This window comes from Diplotaxodon limnothrissa, linkage group LG6 (genome assembly GCF_057381915.1).
Source record: "Diplotaxodon limnothrissa isolate DT_005_m linkage group LG6, D_limnothrissa_male_GT1.1, whole genome shotgun sequence".
Classification (NCBI taxonomy): domain Eukaryota; kingdom Metazoa; phylum Chordata; class Actinopteri; order Cichliformes; family Cichlidae; genus Diplotaxodon; species Diplotaxodon limnothrissa.
The window spans coordinates 1,854,769-1,866,227 of NC_140601.1; the positions used below are offsets into that span (position 1 = coordinate 1,854,769).

Here is an 11,459-nt window from a genome sequence, read left to right on the forward strand (position 1 = left end):
GATATCTTTGTGTGTAGAAAACCAAACCACTAGAGGAAGTTTTATCAATGTTATTCTTATAGAAATCAATATTTACCATTAACTGACAATTACCAGTGGTTTAATTGTTATTCAGTTGTGTTATTATATCAAAAGCAATGCCTCATTATGAAAACACCCTTCTGCTAGTAAAACCTTGTCTATTATTAGCAGATTTTAATTTAAATATTTTAAATTAAGTTCTTAATCAACAAGAAATGTTTTCCTGTTCCAGAAATCTTGAGGTTTGTTAAGATGAAACTTTGCAAAGCTAATACCTGCTGCCATGCTCTTTTAAAGAGGAGAGGCTTTCTTCTGACAAACAAGTCATACTAGTTCTGTCTTTTTCTAATAGAACTGTCTGTCAGGGTTTCTGGGTCTTTGACCCAGTATTCTTAGTTCATGTTCACTGTTTATATTCTGTCTGCTTCACCTCCTGTTTTATTGTGTTAGCCTTGGTCCATGTGCATTATGTTCCGTCCTCTTCCCGTTTATCATTAGGTCATTATGTTCAGCTGTGTACTCACCAGGTTCTAATCTCTCATCACTCAGCCTGTGTATTTATGTCCCTCAGTTCAACCAGTCCAATGTCGTGTCATTGATGTTATTGTGATGTTGTTCTCGCCGCTGTTAGGTTGTCCTCTGTTCAGTTCCGTCAGGTCAGCCGGTCAGTTGTCAGTCGGTCTTTCATTCATCCATTCAGTCAGTCGTGCAGCCGGCCAGCCGTTTCCTACTTCTGTTCTGTTTGTTCACTCCGTTGACAATAAAACACCAATCTTCACCTACCTGTGAGTCCAGCGTTTGGGTCCTCCTTCTTTCGTCCACGACCTCATCCTGACACTGTCATTAACTTTTACATTTAACATGCTAACTAAGGTCTGTAGAGTTGTAACTCTTCAGTTCAATTCAGTGAGCTAGGCCCTTACTTTTATGCACCTGTGGCAATGGGACTAAAAAACATTTCAATGTACAAATGAAGAGGCAGCATAATCCTTTTAAATCAAATCAAATCACTTTTCTTGTCACATCACATGTGCAGGTACATTGGTACAGCACATGTGAGTGAAATTCTTGTGTGCGAGCTTCACAAGCAACAGAGTTGTGCAAAATACAATAATGTAAACAAGCAAAATACAAGAATGGCTACATCTGAAACTAATAAATATATGTACAATATATAATAGTATATGCATTTCTGGATGTGTATACTAAATATTTTTCTACGTGTGTGTGTGTGTGTGTGTGTGTGTGTGTGTGTGTGTGTGTGTGTGTGTGTGCATATTTTACAAATTAAATAGAGTAAACAATAAAATAAAATATATAAAATATACAGAGTTGAATATGTGCAAAACAGTGGCATTACTGTACAGTACGGAGTGCATAATGTTGAAGTTCCAGTAGTGACGCTGAGGTGTCTATGACGTGTTCACCAGTCTGATGGCCTGATGGAAGAAGCTGTCTCTCAGTCTGCTGGTACGGGACCGGATGCTGCAGAACCTCCTTCCTGATGGAAGTAGTCTGAACAGTTTATGGCTGGGGTGACTGGAGTCCTTGATGATCCTCCCCGCTTTCCTCAGGCACCGCTTCCTGTAGATGTCTTGGAGGGAGGGAAGCTCACCTCCAATTATCCGTTCAGAACACCGCACTACTCGCTGGAGAGCTTTGCAGTTGTAGGCGGTGCTGTTGCATAATCAGGGTGTTTGTCAGCTGAATAAATGTCCATGTCCACAGCTTGTTTAAAAATATTGATATAAAATCAAGGTGGTTTATGCATCAAAACAACTGGTTTAACTTACATGTCAACCAGTGTGTTTTTCTTTAATAAGCTTCTAATTTGGTAAGCACTTTTTTAAAGATGACTGTATGTTCACTCCTCCTCTTGTGTCATTGATTCTAAGTGCCGAGGAAAGTTCTGCTGTCGTTGCTGGTTTCCTTTTATGAGTCTAACCCTCTCAGACTTGGGTAAAAATGCACCAACACCAATGGCTATCCATTATTTCATTTGTTCATTTATTGTATGCTGGCTTTGGCCGTTTTTAAAGGGTGTTCTAAATAAATATAAATAATACTACTGATTAATTAATAATAATAATAATAATAATAATATTTATAATCATTTTTATACTTTTCTTTGTTTGTTGGTTTCTCAGTGTCATGATAACTAACTCATTTCTGATAATGAACTGTGTTGTCAAGGCTCCTGCCTCCTCCTCATCTCGTCCTCCATGCTGACCATACTCACAGGAGGTCAAAAGTCCCCGTGGTGTGAGGTGGTCACCCTGCTAAAGTTTGTGCTTGTCAGCTCATCTATAGGGAGTACAGGTACTACACAGCTTCATACACATAGGACAACAGGGCTCTGTTCTGTGTTTAAACCCTTGAAAATGGAGCTTGGCTAAACATAATGGGCACTGAGTTTAATGTAAGGTAGATGTTCCATTCAAATGTTATGAGGTAAATAACTGAACCAGACAACTACTTAACTGAAAACTTTTACTGAGTTTTATTTCATGCTTTATTTCATTCAGTGCTGTGTACAAATATCTACCCTTTTAAGACTAAACCAGTAAAAAAAATAAATTTTAATTTAATAAAAAATAACGTTTGTCCTTTGAAATCAATACACAGTACCTATTTGTAGGTAGTAATAATAATAAATAAATCTAAATGAGGTTTTTTAAAGAGAAACAAGAAGAAAAGGTAAAAAATAAAATGACAGAGCAGAAGTAAAATAAAACAGGTTAGCAACCTGTAACCACACACACATGAAAAGCAAACAAACAAAAAAACAAAACAAAACATACACAAACGAACATGCAAGCTTGCTGTATTGTGTGTGAACGTCTTGTGAAAACCAAACTTTTCCATAACTTTATAAAGAAATTCCCATCCAACTGAATCAAATGCTGCTTTTCTACAGCCAGACTCAAACATAGCCCCCACTTCTTCTCTGTTTACACATTCAGTGGGATGAAAAGCTCTTCCTATATTATCATGAGTCTTCCTATACTGGGTGATTCCAGACTGGTCATTGATTAAAAAATACATCACTTCCAGTCTTTTTGCCAAATGGTAGTATACATTTTATAGTCCCGGTCCAATACAGTGATTGGTCTATGTGCCCCCCATTCTATTATGTCCTTACCAGTAGTTGACTTACACTACTCATTGGACCCTTGTGATTTTGAAGAGAAAGGAACAGCATCACTAACAGCGTCAGCTGTGTTTGTGCTACACGTATGCCGATCTCACAGTGTATATTGACTTGACACAACACAGGGATCCAACAGGCTGTGGTGCATTGCTCCAGCTTTTAGCTCAAGCTCCAGACTTTACCAGCCCACACTCAAGTCTCACTGACTCTGCTCCCAGACCTTCCTCTCCAGCGCCCTCCTGCCCTTTCAATCTCTGACACACCCTGCACGTTTCGTACAGGCCTTGCTAGTTGAAGCTCCTGCCACACACCACATCACACCATGACGGCCAGTTGGCCCTATACAGCCTTTTGTCAGGATACTTAATTAGGTCAATTAGTCAATCTTTTGGTTTGGGAAACATAATCTGGCAGAATATTCTGAAACTCGTGAAGCTAAAACAGTTCTGAATTTACACAAGCTTTAATACAAATAAACCAGAGCTAGCAAAACATTTAAAACACAATAAGAATGACTTTGTATTGTTTTATTTCATGAATCTAGGTTGTTTTTCATGTTTGGGCCATTGTAACAACATTTTAAGGTAAATTAAGATATACTTTATTTATCTTACAGCAGTCCTATGTGTGCAGAGATCAATTGGCATCAATTCGATAGATGGCGCCATCTTTGTTGTCATGGTGACAGCATGTTTGGCTTCTTGGGTTACAGGGGTAGTTTTTGGGAGCATCCCTGTTGTCTATGCTTGGATCAGGTATGTAGCTAACTGAAAGCCTTCACATGTGCTTTGCAGTTCTCTGTTCTTATATCCATGTCAGTCTTACCGTCTTTGATTTCCAGGTACGATCCTGCTGAGACTCTCTGTACTGTGTTCTGGGAGAGCAGCTCCTCAGACATGCTGGTCTACAATCTCTGTGCTTTCTCCATTTGCATCTTCTTCCCCTTACTGCTCATCTTTGGCTGCTCTGTAATAATGGCTACTGGCTGCCACTTCAGTGACAGGTAAACCAGCTGAAAGAAGTGCAAAAACAGTTTGAGGCAATGTTGAATAGTAGCAACTGCTTATCAGACGTTGATGACTGTCAGTTATACTGTTATACTATTCTTTCAAAGCCTAGTTTATTAATTGTCTGACAGAAATCAAGCAAGGGTTAAATGACATCCTCCTCCAGTTAGATACAAATAAAACAGAACGTTTGATTATTGCTCCTGGCCATATAATCTCAGGAATTAATCAGCTTCTTAGACTCTTCTGTTCAATAAAGTCTCAGAAATTTGGGCGTCATATTTGACAGGTAAGGTCGTTTTGCGAACCACCACAAACAACTTGTTCTGAATAGTTTTGATGACCTAAGAAATTTCTAAACTCAGACTACTGGTGTCACAGGTGGAACTTCAGATGATTATTCGTGCTTTTACTGCTTCTTTTGTGGTTTACTGTAACAGTCTTTGGTAACACTTTCTATTACAACTTGGTAATAAAAAGGTAACAGTAGGGTAAAAAGGCAGAAAATAGAAACATGATATGTGGTAATTTCTAAGATATTACCTCAGATATAACCTCATGCTTCTTCTACAGCTCTTGGGTCTTCAGGTCAGGGATTGCTGTTGGCCCCATGTACTAGGATCCAAACATGTGGGGATTCTCTTCCATTGTCTTTACGCTGTACATTCTCCACTGACTCTTTTGAAAAGCAGCTGAAGATATTTCTACACAGACAAGTTTTTAATCCATTTGTTGTTTTATGTTTTCAATTTATTGTTTTATATTATTATTCTAGGCAGCACGGTGGCACGGTGGTTAGCACTGTTGCCGCACAGCAAGAAGGTCCTGAGTTCAATTCCAACATCAGGCTGGGGTCTTTCTGTGTGGAGTTTGCATGTTCTCCCCGTGTTTGCGTGGGTTCCCTCCGGGTACTCCGGCTTCCTCCCACCGTCCAAAGACATGCAGCTTGTGGGGATAGGTTAATTGGATAATCCAAATTGTCACTAGGTGTGAATGGTTGTCTGTCTCTGTGTGTTGGCCCTGCGACAGACTGGCGACCTGTCCAGGGTGTACCCTGCCTCTCGCCCTATGAGAGCTGGGATAGGCTCCAGCGCCCCCCGCGACCCTGAAAAGGATAAGCGGAAGCGAATGGATGGATGGATATTATTATTTTATTTTTATTTCTGGTTTTATTGTGAAGCACTTTGTCATTTTTATCTGTGAAAAGTGCTAAATAAATAAATAAATAAATAAATAAATAAATAAGCTTGCTTACAGTCAACAGCCACATTCATTAATTCCTTAATGATCTATAGCACTTGGAAATTTGCTAGGATTTACTTTAGTGGCCTGGAAAGTAGGAATCTGTTTATTTTAAAGGTTAATGTAACCTATAAGAACTTCAAAAGAGGGGATGTTAATATCCATACAAACAGCTCAGTCAGTAATAAATAATCACAGAATCAAATTCTTAAAAAATTTAGGAAAAAACTAAAAGCTTAAGATAATCAAATCTAAACTGTTGCTATTTATCTACTACCAGTTTTGCTTGCTTATTTTTGTGGACGTGGAGAACACCCTGGTCATAGCTTAATTCTTCTCCCATGCAGGATATAATCCATTTTGAGGAGGCAAACCTCCTTACAAAGTTCCCAAAAATTCATCTAAGTTCCGATCCAATGGCAGTGAGCAAAACTAGGAAATTTTATTTGTGATCTACAGTGAGTTGGGAACAATAAATCCTCTGGGTTTCATGCTGTGAAATCCTCAAATAGCCACAAGTTATTTTATTTTTTCATTATGTTGCACATTTAACTTATTTGTTCATTCTTACCATTGTTTCTTTGTTCTGAGTCTCAGTGTAGCTCAGGTGTTGGAAAGGGCCTGCCCAGCATTTCCTGACTTTTAAAGTGCTGATGATGTCATGTCTGACATCACCAGGCTAAACTAAGAGAAGGGTTTTTTCAATAGGAATGTTTTCTTTTGTTTGTTTCAGGACTATGTAATGATTTGTTGAGAATATCTTTCTTATGTAGAGACATTTAGCTGTGTGAATGAGTTAATCAGGAGGGTTCTGAGGTTTATGTGATTCTTATCTATCTGTGTTGAGTTTAAGATTTCATCTTAAGCTAGTGGTACTGGCTAGACCAGGGGTCAGCAACCTTTAACACCCAAAGAGCCACTTGGACCCGGTTTCCATGCAAGAGAAAACACTGGGAGCCGCAAATACTTTTTGAAATCTAAAATGAAGATAACACTGTACATATTGTTTTTTACCTTTATACTTTGTGTGAACAACTAAAGTAAGTAAAGTTTATTTATTAAGTGCTTTTCACAGACAGGCAGTCACAAAGCACTGTACACAAATATTAAAATAAACAATACAATCAATAGACATTATACACAATGTAAAATATCAAATGTACATAATGTAAAGAATATAAAATACGTGGATCAACAAAAGGCTTGTTTGAACAGAAAAGTTTTTAACTGCTTTTTAAAAGAATCCACAGAGCAACTAAGGTGTGTTGCTTAAATCCATGAAGTTGCAGAGAAAATTACATTTTATTTATGTAATTAACACATTTTGAACTCTTAAAGAAATATAACAAAAGGAAAGACACCCAGCTGAACTAAAATGATCCAGCAAACAAAAACTGTTGTGAGCCATCCTCATATCGCCTTTGGGCTTTTGGAGCCTTGACCTGACTTTTAAAAAATAATTGGAAAAAAAGCACTATGCTGCTGAAAAAAAAATAGATATTTGCAAAATTCTGCCTAAATATGTATTTTGCCTGGTTAATGTGTGTGGCGGGGCGTGGTCTGCAGCGCCGCTGAAGGGGAGGCGGACGCACCTTGGTTGTGTTGGTGTGTGTCGGGCTGTGAGCTGCAAAGCTACAGCCGGCTGTGTGCGTACAGCAACCGTGTGTGAAAAGTGGTCAATAAAGAGATGCTGAAAAGCGTGTTCGTGGAAACATCGTCGGGTCTGCCGTGATATGTTTACAACGAGACTTATGGTCCCGAACCTCTGCGCACAGCGTCTGCAAATTGGGGCTTTCATCTTTACGCAGGACTGTAAGCTGTCATCTGTGAGGCGTGAGCGATGTTTATTTTTAACATAGTTCACGGTGGAGAACAGCTGCCGACATAATGTGGATCCGAAGATCCACGATTGGCCTACCTGGGGTCGAAAGTCTCGATAAATGCATGGCGTTTCGACGGGTACACCGGCTTCTGCGAGTGTGACGCTTATTTTGACGATGAAAAAATAATAAGATATAATTTTATTTTTATATTTCAAAATCACAATAATCTTCCAATTTAGAACTACAAGTTAAAAAACAGAACTAAACACAAATAAAATACACTTCAGCTCAATACTTCTAATTTATTTTCCCAAACCACCCAGAGCCGCAGTATAAGGACAAAAGAGCCGCATGCGGCTCCAGAGCCACAGGTTGCCGACCCCTGGGCTAGACTAAGTTAAGGTGAACTGACAGTCAGCTGAGACTGACTATATACAGTGGCTTACAAAAGTATTCGGCCCCCTTGAACTTTTCCACATTTTGTCACATTACAGCCACGAACATGAATAAATTTTATTGGACTTCCACATGAAAGACCAACACAAAGTGGTGCACACATGAGAAGTGAAACGAAAATCAGACATGATTCCAAACATTTTTTACAAATAAATAACTGTAAAGTGGGGTGTGCGTAATTATTCAGCCCCCTGAGTCAATACTTTGTAGAACCAGCTTTTGCTGCAGTTCCAGCTGCCAGTCTTTTAGGGTTTGTCTCTACCAGCTTTGCACATCTACAGCCTGAAATCTTTGCCCATTCTTCTTTGCAAAACAGCTCCAGCTCAGTCAGATCAGATGGGCGGCGTTTGTGAACAGCAGTTTCAGATCTTGCCACATATTCTCGATTGGATTTAGATCTGGACTTTGACTGGGCCGTTCTAACACATGGATATGTACAAACTGGAGCAGTTATCACCGGACTCTCCCAAGTTCATCCTGGGTGATTTCAACCACTGTTCCCCTGACAAGTCGCTTAAAGGATACCAACAGTATGTTACATGCAGCACACATCAGGGGAAGACTCTGGATAAATGCTACGGCTCTGTACCAGATGCATTTAAAGCCCCACTCCTCCGCCCTCTCGGCTCAGCAGACCACCACACCGTGCTGCTGGCCCCTGCTTACACCCCAGTCATCAAGAGGATTAAAAAGGTCACCAAAAACATCAAGCAGTGGACAGCGGAAAGTATCCTCATCCTACAAGGATGTTTCGAAGCCACTGACTGGGACAGCCTTCTTTCTCCCTCTGATGACATCAACGAACAAGTCATGGAGTACAAAAACACTGTTGAAAAACAAATTCCCCACATGGGACCTCTGCTCAGCCTGGCAGGGCCTCAAAACCATGGCCTCTGTGGATACTGTGGTCACCACCCCCAGAACCATCCAGGTGGAGGGCAGCAACCCCTCCTCCCTCCCTGATGACCTCAACGCTTTCTACACCAGGTTTGAGATGGACAATATCACCCAGCTTGAGGAGTCCAGATCCTCAGTCAAACCTGGCAGCTCTGCACTCACCTTCAGCACTGAGGACGTGGTGAGAGCCCTCAGAAGGACCAGGGAGAGGAGCTCACCCGGCCCTGACAACATCAGCAGTCGAGCTCTGAGCCACTGTGCAGGGCACCTAGGAAGTGTGTTCTGGACTCTATTTCAACCCTCAGTCGACAGTCACACCGTCCCCCAGCTGTGGAAACACTCCACAGTCATCCTCATCCCCAAAAGAAACAACACAAAGTCTCTGAATGATCTTCGTCCCGTGGCCCTCACCTCCCTGGTGATGAAGGCCATGGAGAAGATCATAAAACAGCACATCGTAAGAGCAACTGACCCCCTGATGGACCCACTCCAGTTTGCTTACCGTGTACGCAGAGGTGTCGATGATGCAAAAATCTTCATCTTGGACTCCATCCACAAACATCTGGAGCTCCCTGTCTCTGCCAGACTTCTGTTTGCTGATTTCTCATCAGCGTGCATCACTCTGCAGCCTTATATCCTGCCCACTAAACTTTCCTCCCGATTTTTCCTGGATGATCAGCTGATCCTGTGGATATTGGACTTTTTGACCAACAGGACTGCGGGTCAACAGCTCTCTTTCCGGTCTCCGATCCACCTCCACTGGCTCCCCCCAGGGCTGTATGCTCTCCCCCCTGCTCTTCATCCTCTACACCGATGACTGCAGATCCACACAGCCCGACTGTCACCTGGTGAAATATGCTGACGACACAGTTCTCCTGTCACTGCTGTCAGGCCCCTCACAACACCACGGGCCCGCTCTGCAGGAGTTTGTAGAATGGTGTGACAGCTCCAAACTTGAACTGAACATGAGGAAAACCAAAGAGATGGTGGTGACCTTCTCCAGTAGGCAGAGGGATCTGGCTGCTTCAGTCACCACCACCATCCACGGGAAGCCAGTGGAGGTAGCTGAGGAGTACAAATACCTAGGAACCATCTTTGACAACCTGAAATTCTCTGCCAACACAGAGGAGATTCTCAGGAGGTGCCACCAACGGCTACACCTCCTTATAACTCAACTGCTTTGGAGTCAGCACCCCCATCATGATGACTTTTTACTATGCCTTCCTGGAAAGCATCATGACCTCCATCACCTGCTGGTTCCACTCCCTCAGCCTTCATACAGGAACAGACTGCAGCACCCGGCAGCAGTGTGCTCTAAAATCATTGGTCAATGCTCAGTCCTGCAGGAAATGCAGGACCGAGAGGAGAAGAGCCACCTTTATCGCCAAAGCCACTCTGCTTTTTAACTCCAGACCATTTCCCACATCCATAAACATAAACTACTCTACACTCTTTTTTTAAACTGCTGACGCTTTATTCACTTTATTCACTTTATTCACTTACAGTTACTTATTCACTTATTCAGTCACTTTAATTTTAAAACTGTATATACTGGATTATCTGTGTATTTATTATCTCACTCTTATTGCCTGTTCTTGTTGTCCTTATCTTTAACATCATGCGGCTGTGTGTTATCTTAATTGCCCCTTGGAGATAAATAAAGTCTCTCTGATTCTGATTCTGAGAACTAAAGAGTGGTGTATCTATAAGCACATAAATAGTGAAATCAAGACCTTTTATGTGAATGGAAGGATTTACCCATTTGATTCTAGATTTACCAATGTGGAAAAATGCTGTCTTTTTCTAGTCCCTGTCAGTACTCTCACGGCTGCGTTTTGGATTAACTGAAGGCTTTTCAGGGAGTTCTTTGGACAGCCAGATAATAATGAATTACAGTAGCCCAGCCTAGATTAATAAATTCATTCAACCAGTCCAACTCTGCTGCTGGCCCTTTGCAAACCACAGTAAACACTCAGTGAGTATTAACACATAGCAAAAGCCAACAACAACAACAAAAAACACATTACATAAAAGTATTCATGTGATGAAGGCACCTTTACAACTTTCCTTGGGTTCAGGTAAATTAACATAGCGGGACAACTAGCAAATAGTAGCTGTGCTCCTTCTTGCATTACTTTGCAGGTGCACTGCTAACAAGCAGAAATGTAGCCCAAAATTGTGGCAGATATTTCCAAACGAAACATAAACACAAACTCCTCACACTCTAATCGGAAAGTGCATGAACCTCTTAATAAACACATTATATGCTTAGTTTAATTAAAAAATGCTATGTCATACAGTAGAACACTACAAAACCAATGTGGTATGCCACTGGCAGTGCTTACCTTTGCAAACCACAGTGAACACTGAACCAAGATGGCACCGGCGGAAATGAGAAACCTGAACTACGGTGTCCTGCAGAGGATGCAGCTCAACAGCGACACCCTGTGACTTATTCCAGTCACTGCCTTACATATGTCTTCAAGTGATATTGAAGGCATACAATATAGGCATACATCTCTATGATATATAGAGACGAAACAGTTCTGGATGGCGGCAGCATGCCCAGCAGTCATGCAGGAGCTGAGGTGGAGAGAAAGGTTCTGGCATGTTCACAGGAAGAGAGAAGTGATTGAAGATGTAAATGTCCTTGGTGATACACTCAGAGGGCAAAACAGTTCTTTAGGTTGTTCATAAACAGTCGTTAGCTATTTAGCAGCGCGAACAGGAGCCGTTGACCTATGGTGATAGAGAGGAAAAAAGTCTGTCTCACTCACCACCGGGTACTGCTCCGCACGAGAAGAGCAGCAGTGACAGCAGGAGCCTCGTGGAGAGAGAAGAGATGCTGAGTTATGGAGCATC

General features: G+C 41.4%; 1 pseudogene; it reads left to right on the plus strand.

Moving 5' to 3' along the window:
• Positions 1–8,126: 8,126 nt before the first annotated feature.
• Positions 8,127–9,449, plus strand: LOC146629887 (uncharacterized; annotated as a pseudogene).
• The last annotated feature ends 2,010 nt before the right edge of the window (positions 9,450–11,459 follow it).